The following is a 22,786-nucleotide window of genomic DNA, read 5'->3' as shown; positions in this document are numbered from 1 at the left end:
GAGTTGGCTAAGGTAGATTGGGAAATTAGATTAAAAGGTCTGACGGTAGATAAGCAATGGTGAACATTTCAACAATGATTTCATAATGAGAAATAAAAACTCCATGGGAAAGTAATCCATCCATGGCTGACTAAACAACTTAAGGATAGTATTAGATTAAAATGACTAATAATGTTGCCAAGAAGAATAGTAAGCCTGAGGATTAGGGGAGTTTAGAAACCAGCAAAGGATGAGTAAAAATGAATAAAGTAGGAGAAAATAGAATGTGAAACTAGTAGGAAATATAAAAAGAGATTGTAAGCGTTTTACAAGAATATAAAAAGGAAGCGAGTAGCTAAGGTAAATGTTGGTCCCTTGGAGGATGAGACTGGGGAATTAATAATGGGACACAAGGAAATGGCAGAAACTTTGAACAAATAGTTTGTATCTATCTTCATGATAGAAGACATTAAAAGCATCCTGATAATAATAGAAAATCAGGGGGCAAAAGGGATGGAGGAAATAAAACAATCATTGTCACTAGAGAAAAAGTACGAGGCAAATTAATGGGACTAAAGGCTGACAAGTCCCCTGGACCTGATGGCCTGCATCCTCGGATCTTAAAAGAAATGGCAGCAGAGATAGTGGATGCATTTGTTATAATTTTCTAGAATTCCCGAGATTCTGTAAAGGACCCAGCGGATTGGAAAACTGCAAATCTAACGCCCCTATTCAAGAAAGGAGGGAGACAGAAAGCAGGAAACTGTAGGCTAGTTAGCCTAACATCTGTCATTGGGAAAATGCTGGAATCCATTATTAAGGAAGTAAAAGCAGGATATTTAGAAAATAAAAATACAATCAAGCAGAGTCAATATGGTTTTATGAATGTGAAATAGTGTTCGACAAATTTATTAGAGTTGTTTGAAGATGTAATAAGCAGAGTGGATAAAGGGGAACCAGTAGATGTCGTGTATTTGGATTTCCAAAAGACATTAGATAAGGTGTCACAATAAGAGCTCACGGGGTTGGGGGTAATATATGAGCATGGATAGAGGATTGGCTAACAACAGAAAACAAAGCTTCGGGATAAATGGGTCAATTTCAGGTTGGCAAACTGTAACTGTAACTGTAGGGGGGTGCCACAGGAATTATTACTGGGGCCTAAACTATTTACAATTTATATTAATGACTGGGATGAAAGGAACGAGTGTATTGCAGTCAAATTTGGTGACGATGCAAAGATAGGTAGGAAAGCAAGTTGTGTGGAGGACACAAAGAGTCTGCAAAGGGATATAGGAAGGTTAATTGAGTGGACAAAAATTTGGCAGATGGAATATAGGCCCCAAGTTTCGGCCCGCGCCGAAAACGGCGCACCTCCGAGCTGGACGCCTGTTCTTCGCGCCTAAAAGTGCGCTAGCAAAAAACTTCGATATTCTCTGTCTCCTCGGAGCTCGATCTCAGCTTGGCGCGGCACGCTCTTCACAGCGGGGGGCGGAGCCAAACACTCGCGCCGATTCTGTAAGTAGTGGTGGGCGGCTCCAATTTAAATGAGCCAACGTGGTGCCGGCAACCCTGCGCGTGCCCGTTGGAGCGTGCGCGTACGCGCAGTGTCAAACAAACATTGGCAAACTCGGCCATTTTTAAAAGGACTCGGCTGCCGTCGAGCCACTGACGCCGTTCCTATCCCATGGCCGAATAGCCTCAACCCCCTTGAAAAGCTGCGTGCGTCCGGTGTTGATCCTTCAGCTGCCGGCCAACCACTGACGCCGCTCCTATCCCATGGCCGAATAGCCTCAACCCCCTTGAAAAGCTGCGTGCGTCCGGTGTTGATCCTTCAGCTGCCGGCCAGCCACTGACACCGCTCCTATCCCATGGCCGAATGGCCTCAGCCCCCTTGAAAAGCTGCGTGCGTCCGGTGTTGATCCTTCAGCTGCCGGCCAACCACTGACGCCGCTCCTATCCCATGGCCGAATGGCCTCAACCCCCTTGAAAAGCTGCATGAGTCCGGTGTTGATCCTTCAGCTGCCGGCCAGCCACTGACGCCGCTCCTATCCCATGGCCAAATGGCCTCAGCCCCCTTGAAAAGCTGCGTGCCTCCGGTGTTGATCCTTCGGCTGCCGGCCAGCCACTAACAGAATGAAGGCCTGCCTGCAGCACAGCAGCTCAGCTCGAAGGCTGCTTGCTGCCGCTGTTGGGGCTGCCGTCGAGACACTGACACCACACCCCTGCCTGTCTCCAACATGAAAGGCCTGCCTGAAGCACAGCAGCTCGAAAGCTGTTGCTGTTTCACACAGGTAGGAACATGGTTTATTTAATCTTTTCTTTGCTTATAAATTTTTATTCAGGTTGGATTTATTTGTATAATATTTGTATAAGTATAACTAAGGATTGATTGTAGAATTTAATTACTTCCCTTCCCCCCCCCCTCCCCCCCACCTCATTCCCTACGCCTAATTTGTAATCTACGCCTGATTTTCTAAAAGTGTAGACAAGGTTTTTTCGAGCGTACAAAAATTTTCACTTACTCCATTCTAAGTTAGTTTGGAGTAAGTTTTCACTGCCGAAACTTTGAAAACAGGCGTAAGTGGCCGGACACGCCCCTTTTTGAAAAAAAATTCTGTTCCAAAGTGAAACTGTTCTAACTGACTAGAACTGGAGCAAACTAAATGCCGAGAATTTGAATTTCTAAGATACTCCGTTCTACACCAGTTGCTCCAAAAAATCAGGAGCAACTGAGGCCAAAACTTGGGCCCATAATGTGGGAAAATGTGAGGTTATCCCCTTGGGTACAAAGAGTAGAAAAGCAAAATATTATTTATATGGAGAGAGACTACGGAATGCTGCAGTACTGAGGGACCTGGGGATCCTCGTACATGAAACACAAAAAGTTATCATGCAGGTACAGCAAGTAATCAGGAAGGCAAATGGAATGTTGGCCTTTATTGCAAGGGGGTGGAGTATAAAAGTAGGGAAGTCTTGCTACAACTGTACAGGGCGTTGGTGAGACCACACCTAGAGTACTGCATACAGTTTTTGTCATGTATTTAACTGTCATTGTAAACCATGTATAAACTGACCTAAGTTGTTCACCGTGAGATCATTGACCACTAGGTGGTGAACTTGTAGGAGACACTCCTAACCTGGACTTTCAGGTTTAAAAGGGGAAGCTCCACCCACCTTCATCACTTCAGTGCTGGCTAATAAAGGTTACTGGTCACAGAATGACCTTCTCTCAAGTATGGGACTGTGTGCATTTATACTGTATAGTAAGGACATATTAGTTTTGGTCTCCTTACTTAAGGAGACTTAAGTAGGGATACTTAAGGAGGGATATACCTGCATTGGAGGCAGTTCAGAGAAGGTCCTAGGTTGATTTCTGGAATGAAAGTTTAGTCTTATAAGGTAAGGTTGTGCAGGTTTGGCCTGTACTCATTGGAATTTTGAAGAATGAGAGGTGATCTTATTGAAACATATAGGATTCTGAGGGGGCTTAGCAGCATAGATGGTGAGAGGATTTTTCTTCTTGTGGGGGAATCTAGAACTAGGGTCCATAGTTTCAGAATAAGGGGTCGCCCATTTAAGACGGAGATGAGGAGGAATTTCTTCTCTCAGAGGGTCGCGAATCTTTGGAATTCTCTACCCCAAAAGGGCTGAGTTATTCAATATATTCAAGGTTGAGATAGACAGATTCTTGAACTATAGTGGATTCAAGGGTTATGGGGAAGAGGCAGGAAAGTGGAGTTGAGGCCAAGATCAGATCAGCCATGATCTTATTGAATTTCGGAGCAGGCTTGAGGGGCAGTATGGCCTACTCCTGCTCCTATTTCTTATGTTCTCTTGTTCTCAGCTATACCTGGGCAATTTTGCACTTTGTCGGTAGATGCCAGTGTTGTAACTGTACTGGAGCAGCTTGATTAGAGGTGCAGCTAGTTCTGGAGCACAAGTCGTCAGCACTACAGATGGGATGTGGTCGGAGTCCATAGCCTTTACTAAATCCAATGCGCTCAGTCTTTTCTTGATAACATATGGAGTTAATTGAAATAGCTGAAGACTGGCTTTTGTGATGGTGAGGACCTCAGGAGGAGGCCGAGATGGATCATCCACTCGAGACTTCTGGCTGAAGATGGTTGCAAACGCTCCATCCTTGTCTTTTGCACTCATGTGCTGGGCTCTGCCATCATTGAGGATGGAGATAATTATGGAGCCTCCTCACCCCATCAGTTGTCTAATTGTTCACTAGCATTCACGACTGGATGTGGCAGGACTGCGGAGCTTTGATCTGATCCGTTGATTGTAGGATTGCTTGGCTCTGTCTATAGCATGCTGCATCCGCTGTTTAGCATGAATGTAGTCCTGAGTTGTAGTTTCACCAGTTTGGCACTTAATTTTTAGGTGCTCCTGTTGCTGCTCTTGACATGCTCTTCTATACTCCTCAATGAACCGGGGTTGGTCCCCCTGCCTTGATGGTAATGCTAGAGTGAGGGATGTGCTAGGTCTTGAGGTTACAGATTGTGGTGGTCTAAAATTCTCCAACTGCTGATGTCCCACAGTGCCTCATCGATTCCCAGTTTTAAGTTGCTCATTTATTCTGAATGTGTCTCATTTAACACAGTGATAGTGCCACACATCATGTCCTCAGTGTGAAAATGGTACTTTATCTCCTCAGGGACTTTTCATGGTCATTCTGCCAAATACTGTCATCAATAGATGCATCTATGACAGGAAGATTAGTGAAGAGGTGGTCATGTTGATTCTCTCACCATCTGCTGCAGTCTGTCAGCTATGTCCTTCAGGACTCGGCCAGCTCAGTCAGATGTGTTACTGAGCTATTCTTTGTGATGGCCATTGAAGTTCCCCATCCATTCTGTGCCTTTTCTACCCTCAGTGCTTTTTCCAAGTGGTGTTCAACATAGAGGAGTCCTGATTCATCAGCTGAGAAAGGGCATAGGTGGTAATTAGCAGGTGGGTTCCTTGCCCATGTTTGACCTGGTACTATGAGACTTCATGGGGTCTGGAATCAATATTGAGGATCACTCCATCCCGACTGTATACCACTGTGCCACCGCCTTTGATGTGTCTGTCCTGCCGGTGGGACAGGGCAAACCCAGTGATGGTGATGGAGGAGTCTGGGACAATGGGGGTATGATTCTATGAGTATGACTATGTCAGACTGTTGCTTGCCTGTCTGTGGGACAGCTCTGCCAAACACAAGTCCCCAGATATTAGTGAAGATGATTTTTCCGGGTTCACAGGCTGCGTGTGTCTTTGCCATGTCCGAATTCGATGCCTCGGTCAATGCTGGGTGGTCCGTCCGGTTTAATTCTTATTATTGTTCCTAGCTGTTTTCATCCTTAAAGGCTGGCCTCCCACATTCTACCCATGTAAACTAAAGGTGATCCAAAACTCAGCTGCCCGTGTTCTAACTAGTGTCAATCCCGCTCACCCATCACCCCTGTGCTCGCTGACCTACTTTGGCTTCCAGTTAAGCAACACTTCAATTTCAAAACTCTCATCCTTATTTTCAAATCTCTCTATGTCCTTGCCCCTCTCTACCTGTCTTTCCTCCTTCAAGATGCTCCTTAAAATATACCTCTTTTGGTCACCTGCATTAATTTCTACTTATATGGCTCAGTGTCAAATTTTTTATCTTCATAATACTCCTGTGAAGCGCCTTGGGGCGTTTCACTACGTTAAAGGTGCTATATAAATACAAGTTGTTGTTGACATTAGTGAACCAGATGGGTTTTACCAAATGAGTTTTTACGACAATCAAGGTAGTTTCATAGTCACTTTATTGATACTAGCTTTTTTTTAAAAAATCCCAGAATTACTTAATGAACTGAATTTAAATTCCACAGCTGCCATGGTGGGATTTGAACTCATTATTTAGAATTTATTAGTCCAGGCCTCCAGATTACAAGTCCAGTAACCATTAGTAACCAGTATGCTACCGTTCCTGTCAGGAGACATACATAACGCAGACAATTGAATGTCCATTAAAGTGCTCCCCAACATGAAACAGGAAAAGTAGCCATATGAATCATGCCAGAAGTGCAAGATGCTGATTTTTGATGTTTCCGGGCTTTATTGGGTTTCATTTTGAAATTGACATGATGTTTGGATTTACATTCCACTTGAGCTATTCGCAGCACATGGTTTGATTTTCATATTTGAACAAACATTCAACTCTTGTCCAATTGTGTGCTCATCACACTGATTGAGAGCTTACCAGTTCTGCTCAGTGACTCACAGTGCTGAATGGTTTCCAAGTTGCTAAAAGACGGATTGCTGATCTTCAATTCTGTGTGCGGCAAATTTTGGCCTCAGGTATGAGAAGAAAGCAACATGTTAGTGGCATCCTGTGCTATGATTGTATCCTGAATCAGTGCATACTTCTAATATAGAAACCAGCCCTGAAAGATAGATATACATCAGCAACAGCAATACCATCCCTCAAATGAATTAGAATTCTGTTGCAATTCTTTGAAAAACTATTCGAAAGAGAAACAAGACAGAATCTGACCAGACACCTCCTCAACTTAAAGTACACATATTAGGAGTTTGCCTCAAACTTCATTTACGTTTTTGAAGACTGGAAGGCCTTTCAGATTACTAAATTTGTGCATTGTTTCCACTATGTAATGGTAGTAGCAATTGACCTGTGCAAATTTCCAGTATCTTGTTATGATGCAGAGATTGACAGGTGCAAATAACTATAATGCACAGGGTTACATTTTTAGAAAATTAGAAATCTGAACTCAGCTCCAATTTTTCAGAAATATTTTTAGTTCTTCACCAGATATTGCCTTCATATCCAGTGCCCAAAATCCATTCCCATAAGCAAGTATTCACTTCCTATGCATTGGAGTATGACTTTATACACAACATTTCTGGTGATGTAGCATTGCTCAGGGATTGAACAGAAACCACTGTTACTGGATTTAACAGTAAGATTAATTTCTTGTTGGACAACATGTTAACTTGGCTGGAGTCCAAAACGAGAGCATTAAACTTAAATTACGTCAATTATGGAGATATGAGGGGCGAGTTGGCTAAGGTAGATTGGGAAATTAGATTAAAAGGTCTGACGGTAGATAAACAATTGTTGATACGGATTCTTTTCCCTCAATCTGTTTCAGCGAATACACTGACTCGAACACTTTAAAGTTTAGTTCAGACTAACTTTATGCAGCTTCATCAATGAGGTCTTGCTCTGATAAAGGGGCACCGACTCCATGAGTCTGTCGAATCCACCAGAGCAAGCAAAAATCATTACAAAATCAATACATTAATACAATTCATGATTGGTACAACCCATTTTCATTGTCCGATCACATCAGCTACCATGGCATAGATACAAGCTAAATTAGTCATTTACAATGTTGATTCTGGATTCTTTTACCTCAATCTGGTTCAGTAAAATTACTGAGTCGAATACCTATTGTGCTTTAAACAAAGCAGCCTTTATTTTACCGGCCGGCAAGACTTATCAGACAGAAGATATACTCTCTCGATAGAGCGTACACACTCCCTACGGATAAGTGACGTTACATTGTCAAGGCACGATGGTTATACATTTTCGGCAAAAGATAACAAGATAGGGCTCGAGTGACATCCCAGCTCAGCCCATCTCTTTTGATCCCTCCTTCCCTTTGTCCACTCATAAGCCGACCCAAGCATGGTCCGATTTTAAACAAAGACCTTCTGTCAATGTTTCAGGTTAATAACATGATTTAATAAGACCTTGAGGTTTTTCTGCAAGCTGCGGGTTTTGTTTCAATATGTGTTAGTGTTGTAACATTTCGCAGTCTCGAGTCTGAGATGTCATGGCTATTTCTCCATGAATTGTTTGTTAGCTTATACTGTCCCTATACAATTCCCACGTTCTCAACTTCAATGTCTCTATACATTTTTAAACATTCACATTCCCCCCTTTTATCATTCCATGATAACACTTTGGATCATTCTAGGAGTAAAATGTATAGGGAATGTGAACACACCCAACATCTAGAAAAGTTCCCATTTTCGCATAAACATAAGACATGTAGCTGTCGTCTCTGTCTCCCCTCCCATGCGCCGAAACTGTCATATATCAACACTATTATACAGACTGTGGCATACAGACAGTTTCATCTTATGGCTCAGGATTCAGATAAAAAGTCCAATTATTTTGCTGATTAAAAGAGTTCAGTTTTCCCGTCTCTCTACTCAGGTCACCGTCAGTGTAGCTGGCTGTCTATCACTACGGGTAAAAGTTCAAACTGGTCCACATTCCAATTAGGATGCCAACGGCCTTGTTCAGCTATGGAGAAGAGGAAGTCTAGAACAGAAACAGGAGTTAGAATAACCAATAAAATAGGTTCGTTAGGGGGTGGTGAGCTTGCAGTGGTGCAGGTGAACCCAGGCACTTTTCCCCTCAACCTTGGCTGCAGTGGGGGTAGTGAGTAACACCTGAAAAGGCCCCTCCCATTGTGGCTCTAATCCCTTCCGAATCCATACTTCCCTGGTGCCACGAGGGACAATTCGGGTAAAACTGGGAGGTCGAGGTGAGCATCTTGAACCTGGTTGTGAACTAGTCGCAGAGCCTGAGTCAGAGAAAGAACATAGATGGTCATCAGTCGAGCTGAGATACCATATCTAGGAACAATTTCCCTCATTAACACCTTAACAACAGTTTGAGCCTTATTGTCCAGGGTAGGGTAGGCTTCAATCCATCTGCTAAACACATCTACTATTACTAACACATATTTGTAACACTGAACTTTTTGCAACTCAATGTAGTCCAACTGAAATGTCTCAAAGGGACCTTCGGGTAGGGGCGTTTTACCCCAATCACAGGGGACTCCCTTCCCTGGATTATGTTGCTGGCAAACCAGGCAACGACGACTGATGTTCTGGGTGAGCGCCTGGAGTCTAGGGTGCCACCAAGTAGCCAAAAGTGTGTCACTCGTGGTCCTTGCTCCACAATGAGTAGCAAAATGCAAACATTCAATAACCCATAGAGCCAACTCGTCAGACATGCAAGTCTGTTCCGCGGGAGTGGTCCAGAGTTTAGAAACATTGCCATAAGTACATGCATAATATTTCCACAACAGTTTATCTTTTTCAGGAGCTTCCTCCTGTGCTTTTATAACATCTTGGATGGTTGGCATTGGTTTTTCTGAGGCTAACTTATCCTTCGCAGGATTTTTAGTCTGACTCATAATTTTGGGCACTACCATCTGTTGGTCACGAGAGGCCTGTTTGGCCTCTTGGTCAGCACAACGATTCCCTATATCAACCAGAGAATTTCCAGTAGTGTGGGTGGTACATTTGACAATGGCAATGCGTTTGGGGAACATGAGGGCTTGCAACAAATCAGATACTAGCTGTTTATGAGATATCTCATTCCTCTGTGAGGTTAGGAATCCCCTATTTTTCCATAATTGTCCGAAATCATGGACCACCCCAAAGGCATACCTAGAGTCGGTATAGATATTGACTTTGAGATCTTTGGCCAAGATACAGGCTCGGGTGAGGGCGAATAGTCCAGCTTGTTGAGCAGAATAGGCAGTTTCAAAAGCAGCAGATTTCAAGACCTGATTCTCCTGCTTTACTATGGCGTATCCTGAGATTCCGTTAACATACATAATACAGTCTGGATCTTCAATTGGTACATCAACAAAATATTCCCTGACTGATGTGGCCTCTTAAATTAAAGATAAACAATCATGACTGGGTTCTTCCTCATCTTGGGGTGGCTCAGTAAGAAAACAGGCCGGATTAATTGCAGTACAGTGCCGAAAGGTCAGCTTAGGATTGTTTAGTAAGTAGATCTCATATCTGCTTTGCCTGGCCATGGTAAGGTGTTGAGTCTGCAGTTGGCCCAGGAGGGCAGCTACGGAGTGAGATGTGTTAAGACAACGGTAGCACAGTCTTTCAGAATTGTACAATACAGTTGAAAGGGCCGGTCATAGAGGGGCCGGCCCAAAGCCGGAGCTTGCAGCAGGGCTGTCTTTAATTCCTTAAAGGCTTGGACATCTACGGTTTCTATTTGTATACGGGGTGAGGTGCTTAGTCATCAGGGCAACATTAGGGATCATCCCCAAACACTGTCGCATTTGTTTAGCCGTGCTAGGGACTGGAAACTGGCAAATTGGTTCGACTCGGCTAGCCTCCAAAGCTCGGTGGATACTCGGTATTGCCTGTGATAACCCACTTGGGAGGGGTCCTCTGCCCACACATGAGGATCCACATAGTCAGGTATGTCAGCCAGTATGATGCTGCAGAGTCGTTAAGACCTTCTCGGGGTCCCCGTGGAATTGGACTGTTCGGCCATGTTTTACAATTTGCACATCCCGGCTGGTAGGGTCAGCCTCGTCTATAGCCTGGCGCACCATAACTCCCAAATCTTTAGCGTGGTGGGGAGGTAATACTTCATGAGTAATATGTGGTGCCACCGTTGGGGCTGTCCATTTCCACAAAATCTGCCTTCCCTTCCGGTCCAGTCACTCTAGCCCTTAATAGAATTTCCTTCACTTCCCCTTCGTGATCCTGATAAAAGTTCTGCAGGTCCTGATTCTTTCCACTGGGATCATATGCTAGGGTCACGTGATAGGGTGCCTGCAGCAGGTCCAGAGACCACCACTGAGGGGTTCTAGTGGTATACTGCCGCTTAAGGGTTCCCTGTTTTACAATAATCCCATCATCTCCACATTCAAAATGCAACTGGAATTTGCAGAGGAGGTCTCTAGCCATCAAGTTACAGTCCAGATTGATTGTGATAACAAATCGATGTTCCACCGATTCTTCCTGGTAACCCATTTTAACCGGTTCTGACACTGGGAATGTCGAGACTTGTCCCAGGAATCCTGAAAGTTCCTGTGTTTCAGTAGAGGCAGGGAGTTTAAGCTTTGATTGTCCAGAAGACATGAAGGCTCCCATATCTATCAAGAAGGGTTGCCACTCATTCAGAATTTTTAACAATATCATTGGTTCGTTGTCCGGGGAGGATCCCTGCACAATCAAGCTGCGTAGTCAATCGGGGGACAATTGACCAAAGGGGTTGTTCTGGGAGAAGTTAGTGTAAGATCCTCCTCTCCCCCCTTGCCCCCCTCCTCTTCCTTTTCCATGCTGACGGTAGGGGCAATTTTTATTCCAATGTCCTTCCTGCCCACAATTAAAACAGTCAATTCCTCTTACCCAGTCCCGGCCTCTTCCCATACCATGCCGGGGACAATAGGGAGGTTTATTAGCAGGGCTCGGGCCATTTGGTTGTTTAGTATAACCGTATCCTTGCTTATCCATCCAATCCTGTATGCAACACTGCAGTTCTATTGATCCTTCCTCCCGAGATGGCTCTTCCTTTCTAGTCACGTATTCAGTCTTGACCCAGGTTGGGGGCACACCTTCCCCCTCCCCTTTCTTTTCCTGCCAATAATATCTAACTGTCCTTTCCATTTGTCCGGATAGTGTGAGCAATCAAATAGTTGTTCGAAGATCACATAGACATCTATAGTGGGGTGGTCTGTAGCTTGTTGTGCATCAGGGTTTGGCATTGGTCTGACAGGGAATTGGTGTCAGGATTTTGGGATCTTGGAAATCATTCCTAGGTCGGAGGATGTTTTGGAGCTGTCTGACTGCTTGACAGTTCTGCGTCTCGATCAGCGGGGGTGTTTGCTATGTCTTTCACAACTTGGACTGGTAGATTGACTAGAAGATTTACGGGACTGTCTGTGATATCGAGATATAGTTCTGCCCTTTCGAGTGTGAGATCTGGTCCTTTCGGCTATATTGCTTGTGAACTGGGGATCCGAATCGCTATCAGAGGATGAGGAGTCAGTTTGGGTTTGTTGCTTTGGTGGTATGGGGTTATTTTTAACTCCTTTCGCTGGAGTGTAAGGTGGAGGGTGTTGGGAAGAGGACTGGAGCAAGGGGCCAGGGGGTGCAGGAGGCGCCGTTGGGCGCTGAGTCAGTGACCACTCATCAATTTCATCATCAGCCTCGGTTAACACAAAGCCAGCCATTTTACTACGTAGTCGGTCAATACCTTTCTCAGAGGTCCCAGAGGATCTCTTGGTAAGTTTCTCGTGCGCACATTCTTTTTTTTTTAAGACGTCTACAGTTTTAACATGTGTTCCCTCTGTCAGTGAGAGTCCCAATTTAATAGCATTTATTTGCCAACTTGACAGAAGTGATGCATCTTTTAATTTTTGACAATCCCTGTGCTTTTTTGCTACATCTACGTTTCTAGTGCCACCTAGAGGCCACTGGTCATCTCCAAGTAATTTGTTCAGGGCTCCTGATAATTTTCTAAAGTTTTCAGCTCTTTCAGGGAATTTCTCACATAACTTTTGTAGCGGACTATCCGCATCCTTTGTTTTATTCAACTGATTACCCATTTTCACGCTGTCCCTCATATTACCATGTCGTTACGCGTTCACGTCGTCGTGCGATTTGAACAAACTTAAAACAAACAGACTTTACTAAAACTAACACAATGCCGCGTCGCCCCGCGGCTCGTGTCGCCGCACAATTCGAAACACTTGAAATAAACAGACTTTACTAAACTAACACAAAGCCGCGTTGCCCCATGGCTCGCATCACCGCGTGATTCGAAACACTTGAAATAAACGGACTTTACTAAACTAACACAAAGCCGCGTCGCCCCGCGGCTCGCGTCGCTGCGCGATTCGAAACACTTGAAATAAACGGACTTTACTAAACTAACACAAAGCCGCGTCGCCCCGCGGCTCGCGTCGCCGCGTGATTCAAAATACTTGAAACCAACAGACTTACAATAAACAGACTTACTAAAATCAGCACTGACTTTGATATTACTTCGCGGTTTACGTCGCTGCGCGTTCACGTCGGCCCACGTTCACTCGGCCACACGCTCGCGCTCTGCACGTCCCACGTCACTACGCGTTCATGCTGCCGTGCGTCTGCGTCAGCCCTCCTTCACTTGGCCGCACACTCGCGCCGCTGCACGTCTCGCGTCGCTACGCGTTCCACGCTGCTGCGCGTCTGCGTCAGCCCTCCTTCACTTGGCCGCACACTCGCACCGCTGCACGTCTCGCGTCGCCCCGCGGCTCGCGCCGCTGCGCGTCCACGTCGGCCCTACCTTTCGAGTTGCTGCGTGATTTAAATTCAATCAGTGCCTGGACGGGCCAAGTGATATACGAGGTCGACGTCACACCTGACTTGAACACCTATCCTCTATTTAATTCCCCATAAGCCTTATTTAATTCCCTGTGAGCCTAATTTTCTAAATTTAATTTCTTTTAGTCTCCAAATTTCCCTATCCTTTCGCGTCACTGCGCAGTTTAAATCCAATCAGTCAATGAAAGCCCTAATTTAATGGAGTTTTTCTGCCAACTGGACAGGAGTGATTTTTTTTTCTTTTAGACTGCAGTGGAATTTTTCTCATAATTTAAAATCTCAGAACAATTTTTTTTAGCACCTATTTAGTACGTTACTTTTTTTTTTTGTCTTTTCCATAACTAGAGAGAAGTCTGGCACGTAGGCTGTGGACTGCTTTTTGTTATCTCAATTGTTCCAGCCTCAAGGTCGTGTTATTTAATATAATATATTTTTTTGAATCCTTTTGAATCCATCTGTTTTGCTGTGCCTTCTCTGAATGTTTTCTTTCGACAAGTAAGTGAGCATGTTAAATCCTTTTTTTTAACCACCGGGACCATGTAATTTTTTCTTTTTTTTTACTCAACAAACCTATCCTTTGTGCATTTCCTGGCTCCGTAACTTATCATCCTAATATACATAATTCAATAAGGTTCACACTCTTAAACTTCCCACATACAGGACAACACTACGAAGGGTTAAAAAAAACTTTCATGGATGGTCTGTTTGAAAAAGTAGGTGGAGATAAAACAAACCACAACTCCCCGGCTTTTTTTTTACAGTAAAAATCACAGAAGCATTTCTCATTTAAACAGACGTTCACAAGAGTCTCTTTTCTTTCCTATTAATTTTTGGATCCATGATTGATCATCTATCCCTATCTAGCTCTAACTATAACCTATCTTTCCAAGTCGCCGCTTGGTTTGCGTCATCGCGCAATTTCCCTATCTCTATCCCTATTTTAAGTTTGAAAGGTATTCACCAGATTGTCCTGGATCTCGTTCAGACACTACCTGATAACCAGCGAGTGGCTAAACTTTCCTCAGACTTTTGAAACAAGGGGAAACTGGAGCAGTATTGAAATCATACTCACTCCAGTGGCCACTTTCCCCTCGTCTCGTCCAAGGCTAGTCTGGCTCTTAATTCGCAAGTTTTTGGCAGTCGTCCGTTGAGATCCCACTTCTGACACCAAATGTTGATTCTGGATTCTTTTACCTCAATCTGGTTCAGTAAAATTACTGAGTCGAATACCTATTGTGCTTTAAACAAAGCAGTCTTTATTTTACCGGCCGGCAAGACTTATCAGACAGAAGATATACTCTCTCGATAGAGCGTACACACTCCCTACGGATAAGTGACGTTACATTGTCAAGGCACGATGGTTATACATTTTCGGCAAAAGATAACAAGATAGGGCTCGAGTGACATCCCAGCTCAGCCCATCTCTTTTGATCCCTCCTTCCCTTTGTCCACTCATAAGCCGACCCAAGCATGGTCCGATTTTAAACAAAGACCTTCTGTCAATGTTTCAGGTTAATAACATGATTTAATAAGACCTTGAGGTTTTTCTGCAAACTGTGGGTTTTGTTTCAATATGTGTTAGTGTTGTAACATTTCGCAGTCTCGAGTCTGAGATGTCATGGCTATTTCTCCATGAATTGTTTGTTAGCTTAGACTGTCCCTATACAACTCCCACGTTCTCAACTTCAATGTCTCCATACATTTTTAAACATAGAAACATAGAAACATAGAAAATAGGTGCAGGAGTAGGCCATTCGGCCCTTCTAGCCTGCACCGCCATTCAATGAGTTCATGGCTGAACATGCAACTTCAGTACCCCATTCCTGCTTTCTCACCATACCCCTTGATTCCCCTAGTAGTAAGGACTTCATCGAACTCCTTTTTGAATATATTTAGTGAATTGGCCTCAACAACTTTCTGTGGTAGAGAATTCCACAGGTTCACCACTCTCTGGGTGAAGAAATTCCTCCTCATCTCGGTCCTAAATGGCTTCCCCCTTATCCTTAGACTGTGTCCCCTGGTTCTGGACTTCCCCAACATTGGGAACATTCTTCCTGCATCTAACCTGTCTAACCCCGTCAGAATTTTAAACGTTTCTATGAGGTCCCCTCTCATTCTTCTGAACTCCAGTGAATACAAGCCCAGTTGATCCAGTCTTTCTTGATAGGTCAGTCCCACCATCCCGGGAATCAGTCTGGTGAACCTTCGCTGCACTCCCTCAATAGCAAGAATGTCCTTCCTCAGGTTAGGAGACCAAAACTGTACACAATACTCCAGGTGTGGCCTCACCAAGGCCCTGTACAATTGTAGCAACACCTCCCTGCCCTTGTACTCAAATCCCCTTGCTATGAAGGCCAACATGCCATTTGCTTTCTTAACCGCCTGCTGTACCTGCATGCCAACCTTCAATGACTGATGTACCATGACACCCAGGTCTCTTTGCACCTGTCCTTTTCCTAATCTGTCACCATTCAGATAATAGTCTGTCTTTCTGTTTTTACCACCAAAGTGGATAACCTCACATTTATCCACATTATACTTCATCTGCCATGCATTTGCCCACTCACCTAACCTGTCCAAGTCGCTCTGCAGCCTCATAGAATCCTCCTTGCAGCTCACACTGCCACCCAACTTAGTGTCATCCGCAAATTTGGAGATACTACATTTAATCCCCTCGTCTAAATCATTAATGTACAGTGTAAACAGCTGGGGCCCCAGCACAGAGCCTTGCGGTACCCCACTAGTCACTGCCTGCCATTCTGAAAAGTACCCATTTACTCCTACTCTTTGCTTCCTGTCTGACAACCAGTTCTCAATCCATGTCAGCACACTACCCCCAATCCCATGTGCTTTAACTTTGCACATTAATCTCTTGTGTGGGACCTTGTCGAAAGCCTTCTGAAAGTCCAAATATACCACATCAACTGGTTCTCCCTTGTCCACTCTACTGGAAACATCCTCAAAAAATTCCAGAAGATTTGTCAAGCATGATTTCCCTTTCACAAATCCATGCTGACTTGGACCTATCATATTACCTCTTTCCAAATGCACTGCGATGACATCCTTAATAATTGATTCCATCATTTTACCCACTACCGATGTCAGGCTGACCGGTCTGTAATTCCCTGTTTTCTCTCTCCCTCCTTTTTTAAAAAGTGGGGTTACATTGGCTACCCTCCACTCGATAGGAACTGATCCAGAGTCAATGGAATGTTGGAAAATGACTGTCAATGCATCCACTATTTCCAAGGCCACCTCCTTAAGTACTCTGGGATGCAGTCCATCAGGCCCTGGGGATTTATCGGCCTTCAATCCCATCAATTTCCCCAACACAATTTCCCGACTAATAAGGATTTCCGTCAGTTCCTCCTCCTTACTAGACCCTCCGACCCCTTTTATATCCGGAAGGTTGTTTGTGTCCTCCTCAGTGAATACCGAACCAAAGTACTTGTTCAATTGGTCTGCCATTTCTTTGTTCCCCGTTATGACTTCCCCTGATTCTGACTGCAGGGGACCTACGTTTGTCTTTACTAACCTTTTTCTCTTTACATATCTATAGAAACTTTTGCAATCCGTCTTAATGTTCCCTGCAAGCTTCTTCTCGTACTCCATTTTCCCTGCCCTAATCAAACCCTTTGTCCTCCTCTGCTGAGTTCTAAATTTCTCCCAGTCCCCGGGTTCTCTGCTATTTCTGGCCAATTTGTATGCCACTTCCTTGGCTTTAATGCTATCCCTGATTTCCCTTGATAGCCACGGTTGAGCCACCTTCCCTTTTTTATTTTTACGACAGACAGGAATGTACAATTGTTGTAGTTCATCCATGCGGTCTCTAAATGTCTGCCATTGCCCATCCACAGTCAACCCCTTCAGTATCATTCGCCAATCTATCCTAGCCAATTCACGCCTCGTACCTTCAAAGTTACCCTTCTTTAAGTTCTGGATCATGGTCTCTGAATTAACTGTTTCATTCTCCATCCTAATGCAGAATTCCACCATATTATGGTCACTCTTCCCCAAGGGGCCTCGCACAACGAGATTGCTAATTAATCCTCTCTCATTACACAACACCCAGTCTAAGATGGCCTCCCCCCTAGTTGGTTCCTTGACATATTGGTCTAAAAAACCATCCCTTATGCACTCCAGGAAATCCTCCTCTACCGTATTGCTTCCAGTTTGGTTAACCCAATCTAGGTGCATATTAAAGTCACCCATTATAACTGCTGCACCTTTATTGCACGCACCCCTAATTTCATGTTTGATGCCCTCCCCAACATCACTACTACTGTTTGGAAGTCTGTACACAACTCCCACTAACGTTTTTTGTCCTTTGGTATTCTGCAGCTCTACCCATATAGATTCCACATCATCCAAGCTAATGTCCTTCCGAACTATTGCCTTAATTTGCTCCTTAACCAGCAATGCTACCCCACCTCCTTTTCCTTTTATTCTATCTTTCCTGAATGTTGAATACCCCTGGATGTTGAGTTCCCAGCCCTGATCATCCTGGAGCCACGTCTCCGTAATCCCAATCACATCATATTTGTTAACATCTATTTGCACAGTTAATTCATCCACTTTATTGCGGATACTCCTTGCATTAAGACACAAAGCCTTCAGGCTTGTTCTTTTAACACCCTTTGTCCTTTTAGAATTTTGCTGTACAGTGGCCCTTTTTGTTCTTTGCCTTGGGTTTCTCTGCCCTCCACTTTTCCTCATCTCCTTTCTGTCTTTTGCTTTTGCCTCCTTTTTGTTTCCCTCTGTCTCCCTGCATTGGTTCCCATCCCCCTGCCATATCAGTTTAAATCCTCCCCAACAGCACTAGCAAACACTCCCCCTAGGACATTGGTTCCGGTCCTGCCCAGGTGCAGACCGTCCGGTTTGTACTGGTCCCACCTCCCCCAGAACCGGTTCCAATGCCCCAGGAATTTGAATCCCTCCCTGTTGCACCACTGCTCAAGCCACGTATTCATCTGCGCTATCCTGAGATTCCTACTCTGACTATCACGTGGCACTGGTAGCAATCCCGAGATTACTACTTTTGAGGTCCTACTTTTTAATTTAGCTCCTAGCTCCTTAAATTCGTTTCGTAGGACCTCATCCCTCTTTTTTACCTATGTCGTTGGTACCAATGTGCACCACGACAACTGGCTGTTCTCCCTCCCTTTTTAGAATGTCCTGCACCCGCTCCGAGATATCCTTGACCCTTGCACCAGGGAGGCAACATACCATCCTGGAGTCTCGGTTGCGGCCGCAGAAACGCCTATCTATTCCCCTCACCATTGAATCCCCAATCACTATCGCTCTCCCACTCTTTTTCCTGCCCTCCTGTGCAGCAGAGCCAGCCACGGTGCCATGAACTTGGCTGCTGCTGCCCTCCCCTGATGAGTCATCCCCCTCAACAGTACCCAAAGCTGTGTATCTGTTTTGCAGGGGGATGACCACAGGGGACTCCTGCACTACCTTCCTTGCACTGCTCTTCCTGTTGGTCTTCCATTCCCTATCTGGCTGTGGACCCTTTCCCTGTGGTACGACCAACTCGCTACACGCTAAACATTCACAACACAGTTCATTAAGCAATGTCCCTAATCATGAGAGAAGATTAAGTCATCTCCAGCTTATCCTTGTTTTGCAGACAAGGAAGGCACGCATAGTTCTGCTTCTCTGACTTTTCCTACATTCCCATGATCAGACGGTTCCTCAAGGTTGTTTAACAAAGACAAGTCACTCATTGTTTTCCCCTACAGTGAGATCTAAAGAGTCAGCAATAACCATGAGCGGCCATTTTAGAAAGAGTTAATACATTTGAAATTAGTGTGGATAATACATATAAAGTTGGTAGCTACAGTGATACAGATTCTCACAATGGTGAACATTTCAACAATGATTTCATAATGAGAAATAAAAACTCCATGGGAAAGTAATCCATCCACGGCTGGCGAAACAACTTAAGGATGGTATTAGATTAAAAGAAATGACTAATAATGTTACCAAGAAGAATAGTAAGCCTGAGGATTAGGGGAGTTTAGAAACCAGCAAAGGATGAGTAAAAATGAATAAAGTAGGAGAAAATAGAATGTGAAACTAATAGGAAATATAAAGAGATTGTAAGCATTTTACAAGAATATAAAAAGGAAGCGAGTAGCTAAAGTAAATGTTGGTCCCTTGGAGGATGAGACTGGGGAATTAATAATGGGACACAAGGAAATGGCAGAGACTTTGAACAAATAGTTTGTATCTATCTGCATGATAGAAGACATTAAAAGCATCCTGATAATAATAGAAAATCAGGGGGTAAAAGGGAAGGAGGAAATTAAAACAATCATTGTCACTAGAGAAAAAGTACGAGGCAAAATAATGGGACTAAAGGCTGACAAGTCCCCTGGACCTGATGGCCTGCATCCTAGGATCTTAAAAGAAATGGCAGAGATAGAGAATGCATTTGTTATAATTTTCTAGAATTCCCGAGATTCTGTAAAGGACCCAGCGGATTGGAAAACTGCAAATCTAACGCCCCTATTCAAGAAAGGAGGGAGACAGAAAGCAGGAAACTATAGGCTAGTTAGCCTAACATCTGTCATTGGGAAAATGCTGGAATCCATTATTAAGGAAGAAAAAGCAGGGCATTTAGAAAATCAAAATACAATCAAGCAGAGTTAATATTGTTTTAAGAATGGGAAATAGTGTTTGACAAATTTATTAGAGTTATTTGAGGATTTAATAAGCAGGGTGAATAAAGGGGAACCAGAAGATGTCGTGTATTTGGATTTCCAAAAGGCATTTGATAAGGTGCCATAATAAGAGCTCATGGGGTTGGGGGTAATATATGAGCATGGATAGAGGATTGGCTAACTCACAGAAAAGAAAGACTCCGGATAAATGGGTCATTTTCAGGTTGGCAAACTGTAACTGTAACTGTAGGGGGGTGCCACAGGAATTATTACTGGGGCCTAAACTATTTACAATCTATTTTAATGACTTGGATAAAAGGAACGAGTGTATTGCAGTCAAATCTGGTGACAATGCAAAGATAGGTAGGAAAGCAAGTTGTGTGGAGGACACAAAGAGTCTGCAAAGGGATATAGGAAGGTTAATTGAGTGGACAAAAATTTGGCAGCTGGAATATAACGTGGGAAAATGTGAGGTTATCCACTTTGGTACGAAGAGTAGAAAAACAAAATATTATTTAAATGGAGAGAGACTACGGAATGCTGCAGTACTGAGGGACCTGGGGGTCCTCGTACATGAAACACAAAAAGTTAGCATGCAGGTACAGCAAGTAATTAGGAAGGCAGATGGAATGTTGGCCTTTATTGCAAGGGGGGGTGGAGTATAAAAGTAGGGAAGTCTTGCTACAACTGTACAGGGCGTTGGTGAGACCACACCTAGAGTATTGCGTACAGTTTTGGTCTCCTTACTTAACGAGGGATATACCTGCATTGGAGGCAGTTCAGAGAAGGTCCACTAGGTTGATTTTTGGAATGAAAGGGTTGTCTTATGAGGTAAGGTTGTGCAGGTTGGGCCTGTACTCATTGGAATTTTGAAGAATGAGAGGTGATCTTATTGAAACATATAGGATTTTGAGGGGGCTTAGCAGGATAGATGATGAGAGGATTTTTCTTCTTGTGGGGGAATCTTGAACTAGGGGCCATAGTTTCAGAATAAGGGATCGCCCATTTAAGACGGAGATGAGGAGGAATTTCTTCTCTCAGAGGGTTGCAAATCTTTGGAATTCTCTACCCCAGAGAGGCTGAGTGATTCAATATATTCAAGGCTGTGATAGACAGATTCTTGAACTCTAGTGGATTCAAGGGTTATGGGGAACAGGCAGGAAAGTGGAGTTGAGGCCAAGATCAGATCAGCCATGATCTTATTGAATTGTGGAGCAGGCTTGTGGGGCCGTATAACTACTCCTGCTCCTATTTCTTATTCTCTTGTTCTCACCTATACCTGGGCAATTTTGCACTTTGTCGGTAGATGCCAGTGCTGTGACTGTACTGGAGCAGCTTGATTAGAGGTGCAGCTAGTTCTGGAGCACAAGTCGTCAGCACTACAGATGGGATGTGGTCGAAGCCCATAGCCTTTGCTAAATCCAATGCGCTCAGTCGCACTGTGGCCTCCCGAAGGCGTTCAAGTGCTGGGGACACAGGATGACCTGTGCTCCCCGGCTACGGCAACCAGCTAAGTCTGTCCCTGTCATTGCGCGTTCCCACACAATGACATAGGGTGGGACCATTGCGAAACGGACGTACACCTCCCCTCGAATGACTCCTATGTTTTCCACACGGTACAGGGGTGCTGGTTTGGCGGATGGCCCCATGACTGGCATCCGCACGACTATGTCCATGATGGTGTGGTTAGATTTCCCGCAGTCAACCGGGACAGGGTAGGTCTCGGACGCTACCCGGAGCTGACAGGGGCTGAGGGTGCTGCTATAGGGGTGTAGTGCCTTCAGGTGCCTGTTACTGATCCAGGAGGGGACCCAACCTTGCCTAAGGTCCTCCAAGTTACTCCGTCCCTCTCCCAGCAACCAGGCCCCAAAGAGTACACACACCTCATTCTGCACAGCTTGATCGGAGGCCAGCCGGTCCTCCCTGATCAGGGCGTTTATGGTTCGGGCATGATTCTCTATCTGGGTAATGATTTCTTTAAGGTGTACCGTCATAGCTACCCCCTCATGCAGTGAGGAACCCAATACGTGGTTCTCCTTGCCAAGGATGCTGTGAAGTTGTGATTTTAACCCTTTAATCTGTAGGGCCAGCAACACGTCATCCAGGCTGTTCATGACAGAGGCCCCAGTGTTGATCCCCGTAAAAACGTTGTTCATGACACCCCTGCGTTGTCTGCCTCGTTCGGTGATGTCTTTCTGCCTGTACAAGTCTGCTACATTGGTGTCCCCAAAGTCTAGCTTGTAAACGCTCCTGAACATATCCTTCAGTAGAACTTGATACAACAACTCGGTTTCTCTGAGGCAGAAAGCAGGTAGGTGAACTTCTGTCAGGTTTAGAATTACTGAAGCAACTGCATAATGTACTCCCTGGTATACTAATTTATCTGTCGGTACTAACACTAATCCATTCCCAGGTCCACTAGTGGTGGACGGACATCCATAGCTGTCAATGGGCTTGGGCGTGGGCAGGGGTTTCTTCACCTGAGCCAGCAGCTCGGTGGCGTTGACTGGTACCCGGAAGCGAGGGAGCACACAGTCTTCCCTGCTGCGATCCCATTCCATCCCCTTCCCCGAGTCCTTCCACCATCGGGCAAAAGCAATTGACAGCCCAGCTGGGCATATTCAGGCTGACCCCCATAAGCAGGTATAGATCCCCTGATCATAGGCCCACCATTTGGCCCCCCCCCCCCCCCCGGTGACCCCGTGATCGTTCGGTAGGTGTCATTGCTCAGACGTTCCCAATCTGAGTTGCTGTCCTCGATGTCCGCGCTCAGTTTCCTGAGCCACCACCAGCGTCCCAAAGGTATGTCCCCAACACACGTTAAACACACTCTCCTTCCCTCTGACCCGAACCCGGGACATGGCCATCTCGATTTCGGGGCAAGGGATGGAGGCCTCCCCATAGGTAAAACTCTCGTGGCTCAAATACCGGGTGGAATTCGAACCCAACCACACCGGTCATCTCCCCTTGTGGAAGTAGGTGGCCTGGCCTTCTGCCTC

The sequence above is a fragment of the Pristiophorus japonicus genome, chromosome 6 (genome assembly GCF_044704955.1).
Source record: "Pristiophorus japonicus isolate sPriJap1 chromosome 6, sPriJap1.hap1, whole genome shotgun sequence".
In the NCBI taxonomy this organism is placed as follows: domain Eukaryota; kingdom Metazoa; phylum Chordata; class Chondrichthyes; family Pristiophoridae; genus Pristiophorus; species Pristiophorus japonicus.
Note: the sequence above shows the minus strand (reverse complement) of the source record.